The sequence below is a fragment of the Nilaparvata lugens genome, chromosome 5, assembly GCF_014356525.2.
Source record: "Nilaparvata lugens isolate BPH chromosome 5, ASM1435652v1, whole genome shotgun sequence".
Taxonomy (NCBI): domain Eukaryota; kingdom Metazoa; phylum Arthropoda; class Insecta; order Hemiptera; family Delphacidae; genus Nilaparvata; species Nilaparvata lugens.
The window spans coordinates 39,057,609-39,082,831 of record NC_052508.1 but is presented as its reverse complement, the minus strand read 5'-3'; the positions used below and the strand labels follow the sequence as shown (position 1 = coordinate 39,082,831).

Sequence of the window (25,223 nt, the reverse complement as noted above, 5' to 3'; positions counted from 1 at the left end):
AAAGTTGAACATGAAAAATGTGTACACTTGATGAAATAGAGATGAGAGGTTCGTATAAATTTGAATTCGATTAAGTAATTGAAATAAGAATTTATGTGTGATATTTGAAGTCTTGGTTGGTGTTGGTTGAGCGTTGGCTGTTATCCGAAATGAAGTGAGCGCTTGATTGAGCAATTACAGAGAATAGACTGGTGTAAATGAAAGCAGCGAGTAAATAACATGAATATTCATAGCGCTAGAAACATTGGTAGTGGAGACTCAGCGGTGAAATATTTTCTCAGAAAATAACTAGCTGCAATGAAACCGCTACTAGTAGCCTATACAATACTATTCAGGTGTCACAATGAGTGCAATCTATATTCCCAGCACAGCCTACTCTATAAACAACATGAAGGCTATACAGTATGCACAGTTTAGATATATATTTTCAGACATCACACAACCACTATGGAATTGAGGGATATGAAATTGAAATTTCACTTTCATTCATGGATAATCAAAGAAATGATAATTTAATAATTCCTTGATCTTTTTACTAACGAACGTTAAGAGAAGAGGGAATAAGGAGGAAAAAACTACCAATCTTTATTGCACAAGATTTGAACATCTGAAAAACTTGCTATCCTACTGAGGCTCAAGTTTGTCGTTGGAATACAATTACAGTATGTTCTTTCATGACATACTGGAAGAATCTCATGAGTAGGCTATCATGCATTCTATCATGTGAATACTTCTAACTAAATTAAAATATCGTAGAATTAATGTCTCACTTCAACTTAAATTGACTTGTCATTTACAGATCTGTGCAATGTGACAGCATTAGTAATATCAATAATATTATCTATTGAATAAAAATCCAAGTGAACGTCTTGGATGAGTCACGCGTCTTCATTGGTAATTGGTTGACATTGATAAGAGAATCAACTGATGATCATAAATCGTATTGAAACTGAATTTTATCACTTTCCAAAACTGAAATTACATAATCTCAGTGTTGGCTCAGCTTTTTGTTTCATGAGGTTTATTAAATTGTCATAGGGTGTATGATATGCTGAACATTGAGACATGATATTTCTTTCAAGATTCCCTCTTCAAAGTACAAGAAGGAAGAGTTTGTAGAGAAAACCTACATGCAAGCTCGCGATACAAAATATCGCCATCACAGCTCACAAGCCACGTACTGACTTTATTAGCTCTGCTACAGACTACGTGAGACATCCTAAGCAGAAGGCTTTCCTCTCGTCTTGAAGCGTTTTTCATTCCTTTGAATTTCACCTGAACCATGTAAATTTTTCACATTCAATTTTGCCTTATAAAGATACAAGTAGCTTGACTTCTCTCATAATTAATTCCATGCTTGTAAAGTTTTAAACACTCTTATACACTCCTATTCATTCTTATTCATGCAAATGAACAAATAAGAACAAATATTCATAGCAAAACTAAGAGATGGTGGAAGTATGAATTCGTTTCTGTTGTGAGGCTCTCGAAGTGAAACGTACAAATGTTTGTATAATATTCATTCAAATTACCCTTCGATTTCGTTTTTGATTTCTGATAGGAAAAAATAAAGATAGGATCTCGAAAAGAAATTTGGAAGTGTTGATGGAACAATGAACAGTTTATTTATAACAATTGAAATTTCGCACTACACTATTTTTGATTATCTCACTGAATTATGTGAACATTGACACATTCACTTCAAATTATTAATAAACTACTTCAACATATCCCACGGAGAAATATAGACTTCAATCGATTCCTTTTTATCACTCTCAAAGCAAACTTATCCACAAATAATTCACAATCGAGAGACTGGAAGTGACTTCTTGATTTTAATATGGTTCCTGGTGCGGCTTGATTGGAACTGATCATTCCACGCAAATTATGCCCCCTCTTCACCAACGAGACGATCGTTTTACGTGAAGTCATTTCATTCATTCATTATTTTACAAAGGCGACTTCCTAGAAGTATTTTAAGCCTAGGTGATGATGATGGGATGAATGATAATACAATGAAGGTAGAGTTTCGCAGGATAAAGGAATGTAAGATTGAAATATTACCAAATACTATGGAATGGAGTATTTCCATCGCTAACGGTTCTGTGAGAATACCTCAACCCTGCATAAGATTGGAAACAGACAGTCTTAAATTTTCTTAAATAGCTCTCATATGAACAGTTTATAAAACGACGTTCGTTACTTTCACAGTGCGTCTTCAATTCTGAGCACGTAATGTCATACTGAAAATGATGAAGAGTTTATTAATAATGACTAAAGTTCATCAAATTTTATTATATCCTCCCCTGCTCTGCCAGGGATTCCAGCGAATAATTAATTATTGGAACGATTTCATTTACCAAGAATTTATTTGAACAATATACTCTGTGAGGCCAATCCATTACGTCTAATGTTCAAATTTATAAAGAAGACAATATCTCATTGTCATCAACAATGAATCAAACTTTCAGAAGTTCCAGCTATCTTTGAATATACGAGTTTTTCCTATATTCATTCCTGAACCCTGTTATTAGATGTCGAATTAAAAAAATTCCAATTTCAAGGTTGAGTCATTTTCATAAACCATTTCCAATAGTCAATATCAATCATTGACCATGAATTGTATCGAGCAGAATATCGCAAGCATTCTCATTGCATTGTATGAGTACTTTCCAATACAATGAAAGAATAAATTTGGTATACCATTATAGTCTACTCAGAAGAGATAGTCCTACATGGATGTGTTCATTTCTGGAGCAATTCCAGATTGCTCCTTCTATCAAATGCATACAGTACATATAATCGAATGTCTAATCTACATTGTTAATACACCATATATTATATGACCATCATGATTTCATCGATTCATTGTGATGTTATAGATTCTATTTGACCGAGCGAAGTGAGGTCTAAGATTCAAGTCGACGGTTTTGCATTTCTCTTAATGGTTAAATGTTTGAATGTTTGAATGTTCATATTTTTATATGTTGCGCATTTACGGTGAAACGCGGTAATAGATTTTCATGAAATTTGACGGGTATGTTCCTTTTTTAATTGCGCGTGTACGTATATACAAGGTTTTTGGAAATTTTGCATTTCAAGAATAATATAAAAGGAAAAAGGAGCCACCTTCATACGCCAATATAAGAGTAAAAATCAGACTATAGAACTAGTAGTTCTGTGAACAGTAGACCTCACGCAGTATTCTCATCCACAAGTACCCATATACCTTAAAGATGCAAAGACTCACATGCAGCGCTAGTGTCGTACATGGAATTGAAATCGGCCATTGAGGGGGCAACCTATAAGATTATTACATACCAATGCCTTTGTAATCTATAATATTACAAATATATAGATATAATATCTCGTGCTAAAATACCCCAATGGCGGCCTTCAATTTCAAGTAAGAGCTGTCATTGGGGAGGCATAGGCATTGTGGGTCTATATCTCTATATCAGGTCTTTGCAAGTACCTGATTGAACCTATAGACCTAATGGAAATACAGCAATAGACTGGCTTCTCCAAACATCTGTGTAATCAGTTGTCAGCTGATTTATGATGAATAATATTCTATAGTCTGTTTTTTACTCTAATATTGGCGTATGAAGGAGGCTCCTTTTTCCTTTTATATTATTCTTGAAATGCAAAATTTTCAAAAACCTTGTATATACGTCGACGCACAATTAAAAAAGGAACATACCCGTCAAATTTCATGAAAATCTATTACCGCGTTTCGCCGTAAATGCGCAACATATAAACGTATAAGCATTCAAACATTTAAAAATTAAGAGAAATGCGAAACCGTCGACTTGAATCTTAGACCTCACTTCGCTCGGTCAATTATTAATCATAAATCAGCTGACAAGTGATTACACAGATGTGTGAAGAAGCCACTCTATTGCTGTATTTCCATAAGGTCTATAGTTTCAATCAGGTACTTGTGGATGAGAATACTGCGTGAGGTCTACTGTTCACAGAACTACTATTGTTATAAGCAGATAATAATCGGCTTCCGAGTAATCGTTCAGTGTTTGCAAAGATCTTCCTGCACCTGATCAGCAACTTAGTAATGTTGCTATCCCAAGGACGCCAGAGTAGGCAACCCGCCGTACTGATTGCGGCTGGTTAGCTAATGCGCCGTAATGTAACAGGCCTACATCATTACTTTGTATAGCTTACTTGATTGATTTTCCTGTGAAATCTATTCAATAATGTTAAATGAAATTCCAAATTAATTCCTATCAACTACCCCGTAATTTGGAATTCCGTTTAACATTATTATAATCAGTTGCGGCTCCAGGGGAGTCGGTAATAGGGGCCATGACCCCCCCCCCCCGCCACAAAGGAGAGCTCAGAATTTTTTTTTATTTTAAACAGACTACATCAGAATAAATACATTTAAAAAAAACATTCATAATTTGAATACATATTTTCAAATAATATATCAGAATATTAAATCCATTAAATAATATTTGTGAACCTATAATGTGATTACTGAGATTTCAGTCAATTCTAGAAATTCATGCGTGGAATAGAGGAAGTAACTCCTACCATTTTCCAGTGAGATTTAATTTTTCTGAACTAGGCCTACTACTTATGTTTATTAGTAGCAAACTGAACATTTTCAAAACATGATGGCCATGGCCTCCCCTCTCACAGATTATTCAATTCTAATACCGGATTCTATCCTTTATATAGCCTATTCAAGTGTTTGAAACAATTAAATCAATTATTATAAAATAACAGAATATCAGATTAAAGATTTTTTCAATCAATTTATTCATTTGACAAACTAACATAATAAAAAATAATATTATCAGTTAGTCTAACACTTGTTTCAATATACCAAAAATTTGGTGTGGCGCACTCACACAACTTTCCTTGTCGTTATGAAAATTTATCACCTGACGCTAGTGTTCCCGCGCATAACAGTACACTATTCAGAGATCCAAGACAGCTGGTGACAAGACAATAACACTGGAGACACACGAAGTCTGCTATTTCTTCATAGTGAATGATTCAATAGAATCAACAGTTGCCAACAGTTTGCAATTGAAATAATAACATTTTTTCGAATTTCGAACTTATTTTCAATTTTAAGTGAAAACGTTACTGATCATTAATTGTAGAGATTTTCATGCTTAATCTTTTCCACTTAGAATTCTTTGTTTAAATTGTATCTGAAGCCTGATACTTGAGAATCTAAAATCAAACTTTGCATAGATGGAGCGGAGCTCCTGGAACTTTTACAGATATGAGACTTGTGGCAGTTGATAGAGCTTATCAATGACTATTTTAAGTATAAATTAGATCAAAATCGTTGGAGCCGTTTTTGAGATAATCGCGAAAAACCCTGTTTTTGACAACATTTTCTCAATTTTAGCCGCCATCTTTAATTGAATTTGATCGAAATTGTTCGTGTCGGATCCTTATAGGGGAAGGTCCTTTAGTTCCAAATTTCAAGTTATTCCGTTAATTGGGAAATGAGATATCGTGTACACAGACGCACACACACACACACACACACACACACACACACACACCACACACACACACACACACACACACACACACACACACACACACACACACACACACACACACACACACACACCACACACACACAACACACACACACCACACACACACACCACACACACACACACACACACACACACACACACACACACACACACACACACACACACACACACACACACACACACACACACACACACACACACACACTTAATAGTTATATAATTGTTATTTCTCCTATCATGTGAATATCAATGTATCAGAAAAGCGTCGATGAAAACGGTTGAGTGGTTGGGAGAGGTGCTTATTAACTAGAGCTCCATCAAAATTTTCCAGGCATTTCTTAGGGAATATAATATCAGTGTTCTAAAATAGAAAACGATATTCAATATTATAACAAATGTGGATAAATTCGAAACTAAATTTCCATAAATTATTATAAACATCCAAATTTTCCAATGGGAGAGTAATTTCAAAATAATAAGTAACATTTCTAACCAGTGAATCATCCAGTTTGAACCAAAAGATATAGTTTAGGCCTAGTCATTAAAACTTAAATGGAAATAGATTAATTTTGTTTTATTCGAAAATAAAAACTTTAATAGAAACATCACACAAACATAAAATTTGTATTTATGGCACAACAATGATAAAATTTTATTGAGCACAGTAAATTGAGTAGCTCAACAGATAATTATTTCATCGGAATCTTGTTCTAGATTTGTCTTTTAGTAGCAATAAATGCAGCGGGCAGAGTGTTCATCTCTAGAGAAGTTGAACGCCGAACAGGGTTCGAGTTCACCAAGCTGGTTGAACTCTAGAATGGATATTACATAACGGAAGTTACTTGTGAATTATCAAGCAATTATTTTTATGAGGGTTGCTTACGTAGTTGGTTTTCGAGAATTAATTGGGGGATAAGAAGTAAAACAAAACAGAGCCGCAGGCAAGATGATATCAGCCGATAAGCAGCACACTAATGACAACCCTCCACTGGTGAGGGCAACGTGAGAACGTTTTTTCACCATAAAAGACTGAATAAACTAGACAGAACTTCAAACATATCTTTCAATAATTTGAATCCGATGAGACTGTTAATAATAATTATTACTTCAAATGCTTTGAAAAATGGAAAGATTTTGCGCTTCAGTAAGAGAAGCCGAGCTTTACTCGAGCTTTACTAGACTCGATGAGCCTTTGGAAAAATAATAACAGTTTATTTTACGGGTTCGAACTTGTGTGATGTTTGGTTGGTATTTGAAGCAAGTTATGATTCCTCTTCCAGATTTTCAGATCACTTGACTCACTATAAGCATAGAGAAACAATAGCATAAGTAGATATCCCATGGTATAGAGCGTTTATGTCGCAACTTTTACTGTTATCTCAAGCCGCTAGTTCATGTAATTCTTTCCCGTGAAGCTGTATGACACTGGTAGTCTCTCATATTGTGCCGTTCATACACTCTCACCCAAACAAAACAGTAAAATTCGACAATAATCAACAGTAATCGGTTTGAGATAGGTAAAAGTAAAAGTTGCGACATAAACGCCCTATACCATTGGATATCTACTTATGCTATGTTTCTCTATGCTATAAGGCTTCAAGACTTGATATTGAATATGTTTTGTCAATTCATTGAGTTAATTATATTTTATCTAATCAAATTTCTCATTGTTGAAAGATGCGTCATTTTAAATTACGTGGTAAATTAACTATAATTTCCAATACCTGACTGATCAACGAAGGAACACCTTCTGTCTCATTCGCAAGGTAAAATAGTCAAATAGTAGGTCTGCAGTCAGTATAATGGTATGTGGTCAGCTTACAAAACAATCGTGATAACAAGCCTATCAGATTCAGTCTTGAAATTCAGAGTGTCTCAATCTTCTGATACCGGTACAACATTTTCATTGAAAGTTCTAATGGCCTAAATACCTTTTTTAATATTCTTCTGCAGTGTAAATATCCAAATTACCATGAACAGTTTGGTGAGAAAATAAGAATTCTAGAAATAATGCAGTGTTTCAATCAATTTGTTGTTGAAAATGTGCAACAAAATATATTTTTTCTCAAAAATTGTATAATAATATTGTAAAAATACAAGCGTTAGTGTGGAACCCAAAATCAAGATGGGAGAACATTTTTGTTTTATATTCTAAAAAAAGGCCAGAGAATAAAAATACATATATAATACAGGGTACACATTATTGTTGGCTGTGATATTGCAAATGATTTTCATTTGATGTTTGAACCATTCAACTTTTGGCTTTTTATATAAAATATCGTTCAATAACAATATACGATAGCTTAGGGTAATGAACATTTCTTTCCTGAGAGCAATGAACACAATTTGTTAATTGAATTCTCAATTCATTACATGTAAAATTGATTATATTGGAGTTAACACTTTATTCATGTTCACCTGATATGATTTTTAACTCCGATGAAAATGTCAGGTTCTGATAAAATTCTAGTTAATGAAACATTTTCTCCAAAATTAATCTCTGCAGTTAAGCAGCAAATATCGAAATTGAAAGTTCTCATTCACCCGACACTAATTGTATTCATGTATGAAATCAATTCAATTTAGTAATGAAGTAGGCTTAATGGATGATATTGTTTGTGAAACGATTTCTTGTGGATAGAAATACAATTTGAAATAGAGATTCAATTTCAATTCGTTATGAAATCCAACCAATCATGTGTTTGCTTAATTGGCTATTATTGAGGTGCGACCTGTAAACTTCAACACGAGTCCTGAGCCAGTCACGTCATTCAATATTTATTTTTTTCAGGGCTACAAAAATTGTGTTGTCAATTGCTCTACATTTTTTTCTTCCAAGCTTGAATAGATTTCATAATTTCAACAACATTACAGTGAAGTTTCTGCCAAAATAGTTCAGGTGTGCATTCTTGGAGTTCAAATGTGTTACTGAAACTGAGTCTGAGAGAAACTTCGAAACACAAAACTGCCTTCAGCTCTTCAACAATTAATTCTGCACAAACACAACTTTTTGCATTAAACAGTTTTTCCTGAGAAGTAGGATTTAAATTCATTTCTCAACTAACATATTCCCCATATGCCAGTTTTGGAAGTCCTCAAGCAAAATATTGATATATGGCCCAATATTCAGAAAACCATCAACTTCATAACATTTATTTTGATAATCTCCATTCTACCTTTTTAAAGAACATTTAATTGCCTCGATTAAGTTTTCATAATAAGACAGATATGTGAGCTGTTTGTAGAGCAAAAGATAAATTCACGGGGCACAAAACGTGATTCTAAATGGGTTTATGAGTTTTTGGATAATGGGTTTATTATGGGTAATGCTTCTAAAATGACTCTCTCAGAATCCATGAAAATGATTCTTTTTTGAGGAATGATTCTTATGCGCTTTTATTAGCTTAGTGAAAATATCTCCATTGGATAAATGTATAGTATATATATAACTCTTTTCCGTTAAAGTGATACAACCAATCCCAGACACCAATAATTTATTTAAGCATTGCACAACTTTTGAATTTGGTGGATACAAACCGAAAATTTTGAAAAGCTTTTGACGAGAGAGTTCGTAAACTAGGTTTTTTATTATAATGATTCTAGTTGAATCTGAACCAAAATATATAAAAGATAACAAAAATATGTTATATGCACTTTTGATATGTTTACCTCCTCACTACCCTAAACAGAACTGCGGGATCAAAAATTGTCTTCCAAACTTTTCCCTCTATACCCTTTTTTGAGCTTTCATTGCCTGGACTAATATCGATCATCATACAATATTTAAAATCTTGAGCTGGCAAACATCAACTTTCCAATACACAGTGATTCAATTGTGCTTAGTAATGCCATAGAGGAAAGAATACTTATACAGAGTGATTCATAATTATGGTAGAATAGTTTAATACGTGATAGTACAGCTAAAAATAAGAAAAAAAGTTCTTATAAACATATATTCATAAACGCTTCATTAGCGAGCGGTACAGAGTGAAAGATTTCGCCCGGAATTCAGTTCCTCTGATGAAATACACCGATGCTGAATTGTTTGGGGACTAGTTTTTAAAAAACTTATGCTGGATTTTCATGGAAAAATATCTGAAAAATTGAATAAAACTAGTCTGGAAGCTGTAGTGTGAGTAATTTTGAGAAAAAAGTTGAAATATGCAAAAGATCTAAGTAGAAAAACACAGACTTCTACGTTTGATGTCCAATAACTTTCTTTAATGACCAGTAAACTGATAATTTTTCGCAATAAAAATTGTAGAGAATTGAATTCTGAAAAGAGTTATGTAAGTTGTGTAAACTAAATTTAAATAAAAGTTGAATAAAATGTATTCTTATGTAGTACATTACACCACAAAAATTTGCTGTTTTATGAGGAGAGAACTAATAACTCATAGGTTGTAGCTGATTGCAAATAAAACATGGATTTTAATAACAGTTGTTCCAAAACAGCTGATCCATTTAGTTTAAAATAAGAAAATATTCAAAAGAAATTATCAGCTGAAAATTGTTTTCAGAAATATTTTAGCTCACTGTTGAACAAAACAACAAACTGTAAGTTAGGCCTACTGTAACCGCACTGTGTTTTTGTTTAATCTATTAACCAGTTATTTGTAACCATTCCACTTTGCTTTTGTGTTAAGTGTTAACTTTTTAAAAAATGGCAGGTAATTTTAGACATTATTCATACTCCGAATTAGTTGTCATGCATTTAATGTATGGAATGGGACACTACTGTAATAGTACTGAAGCAAGACTTTTGTATCAAGAGAACTTTCCTAACCGAGTATGTTCAAGTTCAAGGTTTTTTGCCACTATTCATCAACGTCTGTCTGAAACAGGTTCTTTGATATCCAAAGAGCACATTTATGCGATCTACTATTACTGTTGAGTTAGAAGTACAAGTTCTTAATGAAATTTATGAACATTCAGAGAAGAGCACGAGAGAATTGTCAGTGCAGTTTAATATCAATCAATCTATTATTTGGAGGATACTAAAAGAGCAACAATTACATCCATAGCACCTCCAGAAAAATCATACTCTATTGCCACGAGACTTTATTCCCCGTGCTGGTATTTGCCAATGGTTTTGAGTAAAACTTATTAACCCAAACTTTTCAACAACAGTTTTATTTACCGACGAGGCACACTTTACAAGAACAGCTATCGTTAACGTCCACAACCAACATATTTGGGCAGATGAGAATCCTCATGCCATCAATCCTAATCGTCCACAACATCAGTTTTCAGTAAACATTTGGGCAGGAATCATAAGAGATCATCTATTTCTGTTCGAGCTTCCTCCCAGGCTTAATGGCATAATCTACTTAAACTTTTTGAGAGAGGAGCTATTTATCTTACTTGTAGATGTACCTCTTCAGTTGCGCCAAAACATTTGGTTTATGCATGATGGAGCTCCAGCACACTTCATTGTTGCTGTTCGTGAACACCTGAATCACAGCTTTCCAAATCAATGGATAGGCCGAGGTGGGCCAATACCATGGCCAGCTAAGTCACCAGACTTAAATCCTTTGGATTTTTATCTTTGGGACACTTAAAAACCTTAGTATACAATACTCCGATTGATACCATTGAAGAACTCCGATTAAGGATTTTGAACGGAATAGAAATGATAAAGCAGACTCCTGGAATATTTGAATGGGTCCGACAATCGATGAGAAGTCGTCATAACATATGCATTCAGAACAAAGGAGGACACTTTGAACATCATCTTTAGTCTTTTGGTATAAGTTTGATGTCATTTAGATATGTTACTTTCATATAAAAATAAACTAAAAAAACCAAATATTTTATTTGCAATCAGCTACAACTTATGAGTTTCTAGTTCTCTCCTCATAAAACAGCAAATTTTTGTGGTGTAATGTACTACATAAGAATACATTTTATTCAAATTTTATCAAAATTTAGTTTATACAGCTTACATAATTCTTTTCAGAATTAAATTCTCTTCAATTTTTATTGCGAAAAATTATCAGTTTACTGGTCATTAAAGAAAGTTATTGGGCATCAAACGTAGAAGTCTGTGTTTTTCTACTTAGATTTTTTGCATATTTCAACTTTTTTCTCGAAAACTACTCACACTACAGCTTCCAGACTAGTTTTATTCAATTTTTCAGATATTTTTCCATATAAATCCAGCATAAGTTTTTCAAAAACTGGTCCCCAAACAATTCAGCATCGGTGTATTTCATCAGAGGAACTGAATTCCGGGCGAAATCTTTCACGATTTTTCGTGAAATTCTTTTAAGATTTTTTTTCTTATTTTTACCTGTACTATCACGTTTTAAATTATTTTACCATAATTTAGAATCACCCTGTATATTTAGAAATATTTCATCTCTGGTAATGCGTAACCGAATTTGTAATTTGACTTTGGTAAATTTCAATGAGCCGCATCGAACCATTCACCAGTTTGATTAGAGAAACTAAACTTAGGTAGTTTTTGAAATAATATTGTTATTGGTTTAATTTTAGGCTTTTATTCTGATTACTTACTTGTGAGAGAATATTTTTTTTTTTTTAATTAGTATCCTGATCTAGAAAATAGCCCAAAATTTTTCCAGTTTCTTTTTGTAGTGAACTTCTATCAAGTAACATCATAAGTGACATTTAGCAAAGATTGATGGAGATTGAGTTTGTCAGATCTGTTTAATTCTGAAAAATGAATCAATTTTGTTTGAATATGTTTTATTTGCTGAAATAAAAAAATTACAACATCTGAGAAATAAATAAATTCATAAGTTATTAGCTAATAAATGTTTTTAAGAAACCCGCTAAAGTCGAATTCTATCACCAATATTTGCCGATTAAGCTTTTTATAATTCAAGTTTATGGAGCAGATTATTAAAAATGCTTTAACTTTAATTTTATCGGAAAATTTTGTTTGAAACATGAAAAAGTTCACTATCACAATACACTTTAACTGTACTATACATTGTACATGCAAAGATATAATGACATGATAATTTATTTTTGGGCGATCACTGAGGTTGTTGGTGAGGGGCAGGTCATTCAACAAATTAGGCTATCACGAACGGTACTGTTATCACCTTATACAATATGAAACATTGTTATATTGATAGATTTTTTGGCAGTGCAGAACTCCCAATGTATGTAGGTTATTTTTAAGTATGGCTGACAATTTTGCAAAAACATTGATTGATCTATTTATTACACAAAAAGCAACTTGTACATCAGTTTATACAACTAAATGAATGTCAGGGTGAGAATACTGTAAAATAATAATTTTGACTCCAACCTTTATTTCATTCCTCGCAAAAAGTTGTGTGTTAGTTGAGTCTGTGAGCGCAGTAATGTTTGTCCAGTTGTCAAGACCTAAGATCACTAACTTTTCAACTGAATAATGTTGCAGTTATTTTCACGAAAGAAGCACGAGTTTATCGCGTTGCTGAAGAGAGCCGGACCGGCTTAGCGAAGACGACGTAAGATAAGAGCAGAGCAGCGCAGAACACAATCAACCGCACCGACGATTGCGACGCGACTGACTCTGACAGACAGACAGCCAACAAGCGTAGCAACAGAGTTTGGGGGGGGGCTTAGTTGCCCCCACCACCACCGCCAAAAGATGAAGCGCCCGTCCAGGATAAGGGATGGAAGTGAAGGGAGTCAGCTTTGCAACGATTACAGGGAAGGGGGAGAGTGTGGTCGGGTTCCTGTCTGATAAACACAAAACTATATCAGTAAAAACAAATAACTGTATCTCCTAAAGAAAATACTTGCCGCGACGCCAGTCCTGCCGTCCTGCCCAGGTAAACTTTACCCACACCGCTAGCAAATAGATTCTTATTTCTGTATTGCTTTTTTCTTCCTACAACCAAGTTTCAAATTATTGAAGATTCGCGTTTACAATATTCTCCGACTCAACCTAGTTTCATTTTCGAATGTTTTATATGCATGTGGTAGCGGTAGCAATTTTAACAAAATGAAATTTCCCTTCCTTTCCAAGGAATTCTATTTCGCTAGGGGCGAAGCTTTGTGATGTCGATATACGTGTACATGTACATAATGATGCTGTACATCCTACACGAAAAGAATGAGTGTTGTTAAGAACCAAAGCCATATGTATAAATAAATGTAAATATATGCCTATGAAATGTAGTAGCTTTCTTATCACTACAAGTACACTATAACAGTATCACTAGGTTTTAGTAGATAATGCCTGCAATTTTTCTATTGCGGATGATGCCCACATGATATTTTTGTTTGTGCGTGGGTAATGGGAAGTGCGAGGGTGATTTATAAGACGATGGACTTTATGAGTCCATGCCTATTCGATGGAATTCGGTGGGGTCCGAATCGGCAACCAGGTAGCACTAGCAGACTGAAGGTTGCAACGTCTATGTTAGATTGAGTTAAACCAAGTCAACTCGGCTATCTGGCCGGCTAAATTTTTATATTACATACATAATCACTTCGTAATCGTACTAAGGGATGCATCTAACATGTAATGTAAACGAAGTTAGGAGTAGTAAAATACTTGTATAAAAGTAAAGAGTTGTGATAAAAATAAAATAAGCAATACTCCAGGAGTTGTAATGACAGCTATATAAATTACTAGCAAGAACCCGTGCTTCGCTAGGATCTATTTTAAAACTTGACAAAATGAAAACTTGACGTAATGAAATTTTGAAGAATTGAGAATAGGCCTATAACCATCCTTGGTTAATTAAGAATCTATAAGCAAAATTTCAAGTTAATTAGTCCAGTAGTTCAGACGTGATGATTCGTCAAACATAATTTTCCTATCCCGTACGTGCATAAGCCAGCTCTTTACTTTATATAATTATTATAGATATAGTTAACGACTGCAAGAGATAGGACTGTGGAACAGAATAGTGATGAAACTATGATAGCGCAAGAAGTGTCTCAAACACAATAGTAGGTACTACATGAACTTTTTGAAAGTGATTTGAAAAAATGTTAAAACAACAGAACTGAATTCTTATCATTCTACCTTCATTTAGAGAGGCTTTTGTTTGAGCTGAATGGAAATATATTTATAAAAAAATGAATGTTTGTTTGTTCCCTGTAGACTTGAAAACTACTTGACATAACGGCATGAAACTTTGGGAATATGCTGTGTGAATATTGGGGATGGTTTCTGAACAGAAATTTTAATAGGTGGGCTAATAATAATTATTTATTAATCCATTTTACAGACATATGTTTTCGAAATAATGAATGCTGCATGACTAAGCACATAGGAAGTCCGTATTGAGATGTAAATGAACATGTTGATTGTCAGATGAATTTCATGATTCACCAAATAAAGTCAAGTGTAACATGAGATACATTGGCGGTACGAAGTTCGCTGGGTAAGCTAGTTGTAAATTAAGCTTTATTATTAATAGACAGCCGCCTTTAACAAAATGAGTAAACTCTTCAGAAGCCATGATCTTACTCTTGAAACAAAGGTGAGACTTCTGAGATGTTACATCTTTTCTTTTTTCTTGTATGGAGCAGAATCTTGGACACTCAATGAAAACATATCCAAGAGAATAGAAGCCTTTGAAATGCGACTTTATCGAAGAATGCTAAGGATAGCATGGACTGAACATGTCACTAATGAAGAGGTACTTAGAAGAATGAATAAACAAAGGGAAATTATGAACACTATCAAGATCCGGAAACTGCAATATCTGGGCCACATCATGAGGAACGACTCCAGGTACTTTTTACTACAGACAATCATCCAAGGAAAAATCGATGGAAGAAGAGGTCCTGGAAGGAGAAGAATATCTTGGCTGCATAACCTTAGAAAGTGGAAGGGAAAAACATCAGCTGAACTCTTCCGCATGGCTGTGGACAAAATTAGGCTTGCCATGCTGGTTGCCAACATCCGAAACGGATAGGAACTACAAGAAGAAGAATTAATAGACAACGCTGAAAAAGACAGGCTCAATCACCAGGAATAATATAAATCTATGAGGGACCAGTAAGCCATTAATTTTGAGTAGTTCAATTACTTCCATTATGGACGCTGGATACATTATGGACAATCAATACGTATGAAATTTATTAGCTACCGTACAGAATAAAAACTTTTTGACTGCAGTACCCCGACTACTGTATTATGAATAACCATTCGGATCAAATATAAGGAATTACTCGCATCTCTCATCAACTCGTAATTTTTATTCACAAAATATTAACAAAAAATATATATATTAAGTTATATTTAATAAACTCATGGCTAGTACTCAAGTTTGTCTTTTTCTGGCAGTGCTACGAATAAATGAAGGTATATGTTTAATATTTTGTTTCTGTAATCTTGTTGTCTATTAAGAAAGTTTTCAATTTATTTTTGATGGCAATAAAAAAATTTGAATTTGAAAAAAGAATTATCAACAAACTCCTAACCAGAGAAAACCTTTGTGCTCTGTTCTAATCGGAGTGTATGAGACTCCATATACAGCTGATAGAAGGCGCAAACCGAACTGGCCAAGCATACAACGATGGAACAAACACGTGGTAAGCTCGCGCTCTCAATCAACACAAAATCAATCCGATCAGCTAATTGATGAAATTGTTTTAAGCTTTCCAATGATTACATATGTTAGAATACCATGTGTCAATTATCTCAGTTCCATATGGAGTTCACCTTACCATAAGCTTACTTAATAGGATCTTTTTTTATCCTTTGAAATCCTTAGAGGCAAAATATCTCATAATCCGTTCTTAGTGCGCATCTAGCATGTTTGAAGAATATTTGTGCAGAGTTTTAAGTCTGTAGGCCAATTAGTTTGAGCTGTAGTGTGATTTTACATCAACATTTTCAAAAAGTGCCCTCTCCTGAAACCCCCTGTGCTCCTGATTGGAATTTTCTGATCTGATTTTTTTCGTACCTGAACGAAAAAGTTTCTCATGACTTTGCTGTGCAATGAACGGTTGAAAAGTGAAAATTTTGGGGGACCCAGCTCCCTCAGGGGGGGGGGCAGATTTCTGAAAATCCTTTTGTAGTGGATGTTTTGAGGCTACAATAAACAATTGTGCGAAATTTCAAGTTTTTAGGCTTAGTAGTTTGGGCTGTAGTGTGATTTCAGTTTGTCGGGGCTTAGCCTTCGGTTTGTCGGGGAAGAAGAAGAAGAAGAAGAAGAAGAAGAAGAAGAAGAAGAAGAAGAAGAAGAAGAAGAAGAAGAAGAAGAAGAAGAAGAAGAAGAAGAAGAAAAAGAAGCAGAAGAAGAAAAAGAAGAAAAGGAAGAAAAAGATAGATTATTATGTTGCTTTGGCCTGTGATCTGTATAAATGTCCTGTAACAACTAAAGGTGCGTCCACACATGCCGAACCGAACCTCGAACCGCGCAGCAAACCGTGCATTCCTCCGAACATCTTGCCTTTCAACGAACATGAGCATATGTTTCATAATGTTAAAAATCAGCTGTAATCATTCGCTGAACCGTACTCCGAACCATTCGCCGTGCCGCTTGCCTCTGTTCCAACTGCTCGCCTCACCTCACTCCGAACGCTGAACTTTTCAGCCAATCAGAGCCCTCGATTACAATTCGCCGTGCAGCTCGCTCCACAATATTTTGGCTATCCATCATAAGTGGAAAACATGCGAACATGAATACAGGAGTATGGGCAATTTTTTATTTGATTAAATTCATGTTTTGAAGAATTCATTGTTAAGATTGATAAATTGATAGGAGCCTTTAAATATTTTCTAATTCAAATGAAATAACTTCTAAAAAAAAATGATTGGATAAATACCAATATTGAATTATTGTTGACCAAGAACTCAGTACATCGACAATTCATTCAACTAATTCTGTATTGATAAAATTATAATCATTTTCTCTATTGATAATCAATTTCATCAACTAACTAAGAAAAGCACTTCAATTTCCATGAATTTATCAATAGAATTATATAAATCTAAAGTGTAGGTCATATCTAAATTCACAAAGAGTTCGATTCTTGTTGGCAAGATAGATGTTATTCAATGCAGAAATCATTGTTATTTTACTAAAAGATAGGATAAAATGAATAGTTCGTCTTTTTCAGAGGGAGTTTTGACAACCCACAAAACTCATTTTTCATTTGAAGAAATACTATCAAAAAGGTGCATAGGACCTTACTTTTTTGTTCAGCTTGCCAATATACCCCTCATTTCAATATTAAAATTTTCGACTGACTGTACAGTGAGTCAATCTTTCTATCAAGGCTTGAATAATTTTGAAATTTTAATTAAGTAAGAATGGTAGAGAATAATTATCATGTAGATATCAACACCTTTATTTAAAGACATATTAACTGCATGCGTTTTCATATTGCCGATACAGCATTGATAAAACTGTAGACGTTTATTTAGCAGTCTCAAAAAACTGTTCTAGCTGAAAAATTAATAATACATGCCACGTGTAGGCTTATACATTGCATCAGGAAAACGAAGTTCAAAACAAACTAAGGTTTTCCTAAACATATGTTTTTGAGATAATTTCTTTGATGCAGCTGTTTCACATTCACCATTATAAATTATACAGAGTTTGTGAGAATAAAAATATTTATTGATTACCCAAACAATACTATTATTATATTAATGATAATAATTAATTATTAAAACAATACTTCTATTATATCAATAATAATAATAATATTATTAAACATATTTATCAATTATCAGAACAATATTATTGAGGTTGAGTGGAATCAGGTGGAAAGCAATAATAGAACAGATGTTCTTTTTTAATTCCTATCATATTATTTTTTTATTTATCAGGAAAACGAAGTTCAAAACAAACTAAGGTTTTCCTAAACATATGTTTTTGAGATAATTTCTTTGATGCAGCTGTTTCACATTCACCATTATAAATTATACAGAGTTTGTGAGAATAAAAATATTTATTGATTACCAAAACAATACTATTATTATATTAATGATAATAATTAATTATTAAAACAATACTTCTATTATATCAATAATAATAATAATATTATTAAACATATTTATCAATTATCAGAACAATATTATTGAGGTTGAGTGGAATCAGGTGGAAAGCAATAATAGAACAGATGTTCTTTTTTTAATTCCTATCATATTATTTTGTTATTTCCAATGATTACAACATATGTTAGAATATCACATGTCAATAAATAAATTATTTCATTTCCATATGGCACTCACCTTACTATGTTCATAACCTTACTTAATGGATCCTTTTTCATCCTTTGAAACCCTTAGAGGCAAAATATCTCAAAATCCGTTCTTAGTGCGCGTCTAGCATGTTTGAAGAATATTTGTGCAAAGTTTCGAGTCTGTAGGACAATTAGTTTGAGCTGTAGTGTGATTTTACATAAAAATTTTTGAAAATGCCCTCTCCTGGACCCCCCTGTGCTCCTGATCGAAATTTTTCTACATAGATCTAATTTTTTTTCGTAGCTGAACAAAAAAGTTCCTCATGACTTTGCTGTGCAATGAGCGGTTAAAAAGTACAAAATTTTGGGGGGTCCCAGCTCCCTCAGGGGGGCAAATTTCTGAAAATCCTTTCTTAGTGGATGTTTTCAGGCTACCATAAACAATCGTGCAAAATTTCAAGTTTTTAGGCTCAGTAGTTTTGGCTGTGGTGTGATTTCAGTCTGTCGGGGCTTAGCCTTTTATAAGTATAGAGAGAGAAGAAGATTTTACAAGTCGTAGCAAACTGTATCCTAGGTACGGTATTAGGTACTGTGTATATAGTATTAATTTATTGTCCCCATTAATGTGTAATATCGGGGAACCGAGCTTCACTCGTTATTTTTATTTATTGATAAACAGAACACAATTCTCTAAAATTATCGTGTTTATATTTTACAGCTGGCTATACGTCAGCTTATGAATTTCGGGGATGCGATATTTTGATTTTCTACAGAATCACTCGCTCACTTTTTACTATCCACAGATGATGAAAGTCTCAGCTGTTTCAGCCAAGGATGAATTATCCTTTAATGTCGTTCAGCGAGTTTTCCCAAGGATGAGACCTAGTACAATCGAATTTTTACATCATAAACCTACTATGTTCCAAATTTCGTGAAAATCGTTAGAGCCGTTTTCGAGATCCGTTGAACATAAATAACCAGATATAAAAGTAACCAGATATAAAAAGATAAACAGATATACAGAAATTGCTCGCTTAATATGATAGGATTAAGGTGTCTGCCCACTGCACAGTTTCATACTAGGACCGGTATAGGAACGTGACCGGCACGTTACATGCATGCCAATGCCCATTACGTATCGACAACGTTTCATACACGTTGTAAACGGGATACATCCTCGTTTATAACGGGTATACAACGCGTATGATGACCGTGCATACCCCTTCCACTTTTGCTACACATAGCACATACGCGCATACGCTATACTAGTTACAACCGGGTCTACAACGAGGTACATACGCGGCTATACACCGGCTGCAGACCAGTACGTAAACGGAACGAAGCGGAACGTAACCAGCAAAATATTCTCTCCCAGAAATTGTACGGTGACCGGTCATGGCACGTTCCTATACGGTACGGGTACGGACCGGTCTAGTGGGCATTGCCCACATTGCCTAGTTGTTATAAATGATTGTGCAAAGTTTCAATTTCGTATGTCTAAACATTATTTAGAAAAAAAGTAGATGAAAAAAGCAAAATAGCTGCTTTGTGAGTAACTGAAGACTTCCGGACAATTTGAATATGATATTTAGATATATTTCTTACCCAGGAAGAATTCCCTAGAGTATTGGTAGGCAGTTCGTAAACATTCTGTATTCGTAATATTATAGATTACAAAGGTCTTGGTATGTAATAATCTTCCAGGTTGTCCCCTCAATGGCCGATTTCAATTCCAAGCACGACACTAGTGGTGCATGTGAGTCTATGCATCATCAAGGTCTTTGATAATACGCTATTTTAACTTAAAGCTGTATTAAAATCAGATTAGCTGTGATCTGTACACGCACATGTTGCATCAAGACACAACATACTCTATTTTTAAACTCAGTTCACTTCAACTACTAGACATCTTCTAGTTGTTGAATAAGATGAGTGTTCTATTTCTCCCTGTTTTCATGATTCACAAAAAATTATGTAAGGTCTGTTTAAGGTCCACCCAATGTTTTCATTCCATTTTCCCATTAAAAAGTCTTGAATTGAACCACCTGATAACTTTGTAGAAGGATTAAATAAATAAATAAATAAATTCAATTTTATTGTCAGCCAGCCAAAAAAGCACAAGACAAAGTCACACAAATAGAACATGAAATAGACAGTCACACATTAAGAGACACATTGTTACTATTACATTGCTATTTCGATTAAATTTCCAAATATCACAAATAACAAAGACAATATTACAAAATTAAGCAGCTAGTTCAAACGTGCTAACAATAAGAATTAAGGTATGCTGATTATGCTCTCGTAAAATTCACTTAATTTATAAAAAGGATTTTTTGCCAGCCAATCGTGCACCTTTAATTTGAACAGTTTTAGGGGTGTTTGTTGGAGGTGTGGCGGTAACTTATTACACCTTTTGCCCATACACCTTTTGCCCAACTGCTTCAAAACTGTTTTAAAGATTTAGACAATCTTTGGTATTGGATATAGATCTGTCTATTGTTTCTGGTATTAACAGAGTGAACAGTATTTCTTAATTGATAACGGTGCAGATTCTCCTTAGTGTATAACAAAACAGAATATATGTACTGATTTATTACTGTCAGAATTTTATTATTTATGAATAAAGGCCTACAGTGTTTTAAATAAGGTGATTCCGTGATTATTCGCACGGCTTTTTTTTTGTAGCAGGAGAATATCGTTAATGTGCGCTGAATTTCCCCATAGAAGAATACCATAAGACATGAGACTGTGAAAGAAAGAAAAGTATGCTGTCCGTAAATATAATTTTGGTACCGTATTAGCGAGGCTTCTCAGCAGATAGATCACTCTACACAGCTTAGTGCTTACATATTTGACATGAGGCTCCCAAGTGAGTTTTGGATCTAAATGTACACCAAGAAATTTTATACTAGATGCGTTGAGAGTAGCTCCGTATTTCAAATTGAAATTGATTCTTTCTGTCTTATCTGAATTCAATACAAAGCCATTCGCCCTGAACCAGAGAGATGCTCGTTCCATCGTACTCTCCGTCTCTTGGATAAGGCCTCTCAAATCATTATTGGTGTGCAAGAATGTAGTGTCATCTGCGTAGAGCACCGTATCAGACCCTATGTAGGCAGGCAGATCATTTATCATGACAAGAAAAAGAAAAGGGCCAAGTATTGAGCCTTGTGGCACGCCTGAATCTATATTTAACAATGAAGACTTATTATTATCACTGCCTACAGTCACCAATTGCCTACGGTTCGTTAGGTACGACCTCAAAAGCTTAAGGGCAATGTGCCCAGCTCCATAGTACCTCAACTTGTCAAGCAGAATCCCCGAATCTACACACTCGAAAGCTCGACTCAAGTCACAGAAGGTGGCTTGAGTGAAGCTTCCCTGCTCGAATGACTGCAGTACCCTTCTCGCCACTTTTTGAAGAGCATCCACTGTGGACCTTCCCCTCCTAAAGCCAAATTGACACTCATTCATTATTTGGAACTCCTCGAAATGCTCAGATAACTGTTTGTACATAATTGTTTCCAATATTTTGGCCAAGACCGGAACAATAGAAATGGGTCTATAGCTACTTGGGCAGTTTTTGTCACCTTTTTTATAAATGGGCACAACCCTCGCCTTCTTCAGCTCTTCAAGGAACACTCCTTCCTTAAGACACTTGTTTAAACAGTGAGTCAGAGGCTCCACTATACTATCAATTATCTCCTTTAATAAATTAACAGATACTCCATAGACGTCTCTGCTACTCGAAGACTTGAAACCTCTTACTATACTTATAACCAACTCAGGCAACACCTGACAGAAATTGAAACATTGTGGCAAACTTGGCCCGTTGATTGCTTGCATATCAATTCTAAAAGTGCTGGGTCCATTCACAGAGGCTCTGATTTCTCTAACTGACTGAATGAAAAAGTTGTTGAGTGTCTCCGGTTGCATAGTTATTGTCCGTCTTGATTCCTAGGCTACATTATTTATTGTCTTCCAGACAGCCTTACATTTATTTTTTGAATTTTCAATGGAGTTCTTATTATGTAACCTTTTAGCCTCTCTTATAGCAATTTTATACTCATTTCTACATTTTGATATACGCTAGTCTAGTATCTATAGTTTGATATTTGTGATATATAGTCAACAGCAACAATAAGTGTTCCTTAAGAGCCGACAGATACGGGGTGTACCAGTTATCATTTGTATTGTGCTTGGCCCTCATGCGACCATTATTTAAAACCTTACATTCACGTTGTGGAATACACTCATTAAATGCTTTAGTGAACTGATGAAAAAATCTCGAAATGCATCATTAGCAGACAGCTCATTTCTATATAATAAATTAGACCAGTCACAATTATACAGTAGATTCTTAAATCTAAATATGTTGTCCTTATTAATAGGTCTAGTAACTACTATCTTAAAATGACTACCGCCTACAACAGTTGCATCATTATGACATTCAATTGTCAAGAACTTATGGTATGAGTGACTAAATGATACTACTTTATTGGTAGTAGCAGCATTCCAAACATTAGTGAAAATGTTGTCCAGACAGGCATTCCCTCTAGTATTCTCGCTATTCGAATAAATCATATTGTGCTGTCTTAGCAAATTTATTAGTTCAGTTGTGCTCCGTTGGTTTTTCTTAACATCAAATTCAGAATTTACGTCACCCCCTATAAATATTAGAAAATTTTTAAATTCAGGTCTATGTAAAAAGTCTAAAAGCTTCTCCATGATTTCTAAAAATATTTTTGGCTTTCCATTTGGAGACCTGTATAGAGAGACTATCACCAGTCTGGTGATGCGATTTACCACACCTGTTACTTCGAAATCTAACTCTTTGCAGAGAAAGTCACAATTTAAAGACTCAAACGAGTCATTCGAACTTTTACTGTATATAGCTACACCACCTCTCATGAGTTGTATCCTACAAAACCCGTTCAACAAGCAATAATCATTCAGTTTAACAAAAGATAATTCATCCCTTCTACACCAGTGCTCGCTAATACAGATAATATCAATATTGTTATCCAGTGCAAATTCATTTATAATTAAATCTTTGTTAATGAAACCCTGAACGTTAATGAAACCAATCTTCAACCCTGATCTATTAGTTGCCTCAAAGCTTAGCTCCGTTGTGAGACTCTACTATAGTTGAATGTCAATGTATTTCATAATGCTGTCACTAACATATTTCTTCCCCTGCTTATTTAGATGCATACCGTGAGATGTATGGCATATTTTTCCTATATTACTAATATCAATAAAACTACAGTTTGAGAACAGATTACAAATTTGTTGCATCTTCTTGTTAGTCTGTGCTATCGCCTTATTAACACATGACCAGACCGCCAAGTCATATCGATGAGGAATGGAGAAAACAATAACATTAGTTCTGTAGAGATACGCCAAATTCTTCCGTAGCGCCACCAGCACGTCTCCCGCCTCATTCTTGGACACATCGTTTGAGTCAGCTTGAATCACTAGAAAGTCTCTTTCACCGTAATCTGCTAAATTCTCTGGTAGTACGTCATGAAATTTAGCGCCAGGTTTGACAAATGAAGTGAAACTGTGATTGCTTTTCCTTGTAAATTCACTTCCCACATTCTTTCCTTGACTATCTGCGTAGTGATGGACTTTAATATTAGAAGATGAATCGATTGAGCTCGTTCTATCAGAATTTTTGTGCATATTATGTATAGAGCCGCTGGACTGAGGTTTCAATTCACATCCACCCTCAGAATGAGCACCGTCGAGCTCTGATTGGGAGAAAATGGGCGGCTTGTCGATCCCTGAAAGTTTCTCCTCAAGGCACTCTTTTGATTTTACAAATAACTCATCGTATAGTGTCCTCCACTTATTTATCTCAATTTTATCCAGTGCTTTCTCGTTCCTCAGAGCAAGATTGTCCGCCTCCAAAGTTTCAATTGAAGTGGACATTGAGAGGACTCTATCAGACAATGATTTTTTCTCAGCCTTGAGTAATAAAATTAACTCGTTTAATTCACAACTTTCTGACTGGCTTTTAGTTTTTATTTGTTCAATCTCATTTGTCATATTACTTGAGAAAGCTATCAGATCATCTCTCTGTTGCAAGAGCTCCAACTCTCGCAGGCTCCGATCCTCATCAACACTGACCGTCCTATCTGTAGGTGTATTATTTCCATTTCCATTTCCATTTATTCCATTTATTGTATAAAATACTATAATCATAATACAATCATGACATTGGAGGAAAAACTAGGCTGAGCCTGTACTATTTCTCTCCAAAAATTTTGATAAAATGTTAATGTTGTCCAAAAGATAAGGTTATGTAATCTCACACTGCTTCGTCACTTGATTTTCGGTCCAGGAATGATGATTTAAAATTTTGAATTTTGAAGGTTGATTTTATACTCTAAATGAATCACAGAATGTATCACAATAAATTAAAAACTTATAAAGAAATATTATACTTATTTAAAAAATTTGAATACAAAATCAAAAACCTACTCACTATTTGTTATTTACAGCTGTCTCTCTCTAATTCATACATGAATTACACCCATTCACACCCATAAT

General features: G+C 34.4%; 1 protein-coding gene across 1 annotated transcript in view; it reads right to left on the bottom strand.

Moving 5' to 3' along the window:
• Positions 1-13,095, bottom strand: part of LOC111056050 — a 660,186-nt gene extending 647,091 nt beyond the window's left edge. Inside the window, exon 1 of the mRNA XM_039428334.1 lies at positions 12,829-13,095. The gene's annotated coding sequence lies outside the window, so the exon portion shown is untranslated. The remainder of the gene's footprint in view (positions 1-12,828) is intronic.
• Positions 13,096-25,223: the final 12,128 nt, after the last annotated feature.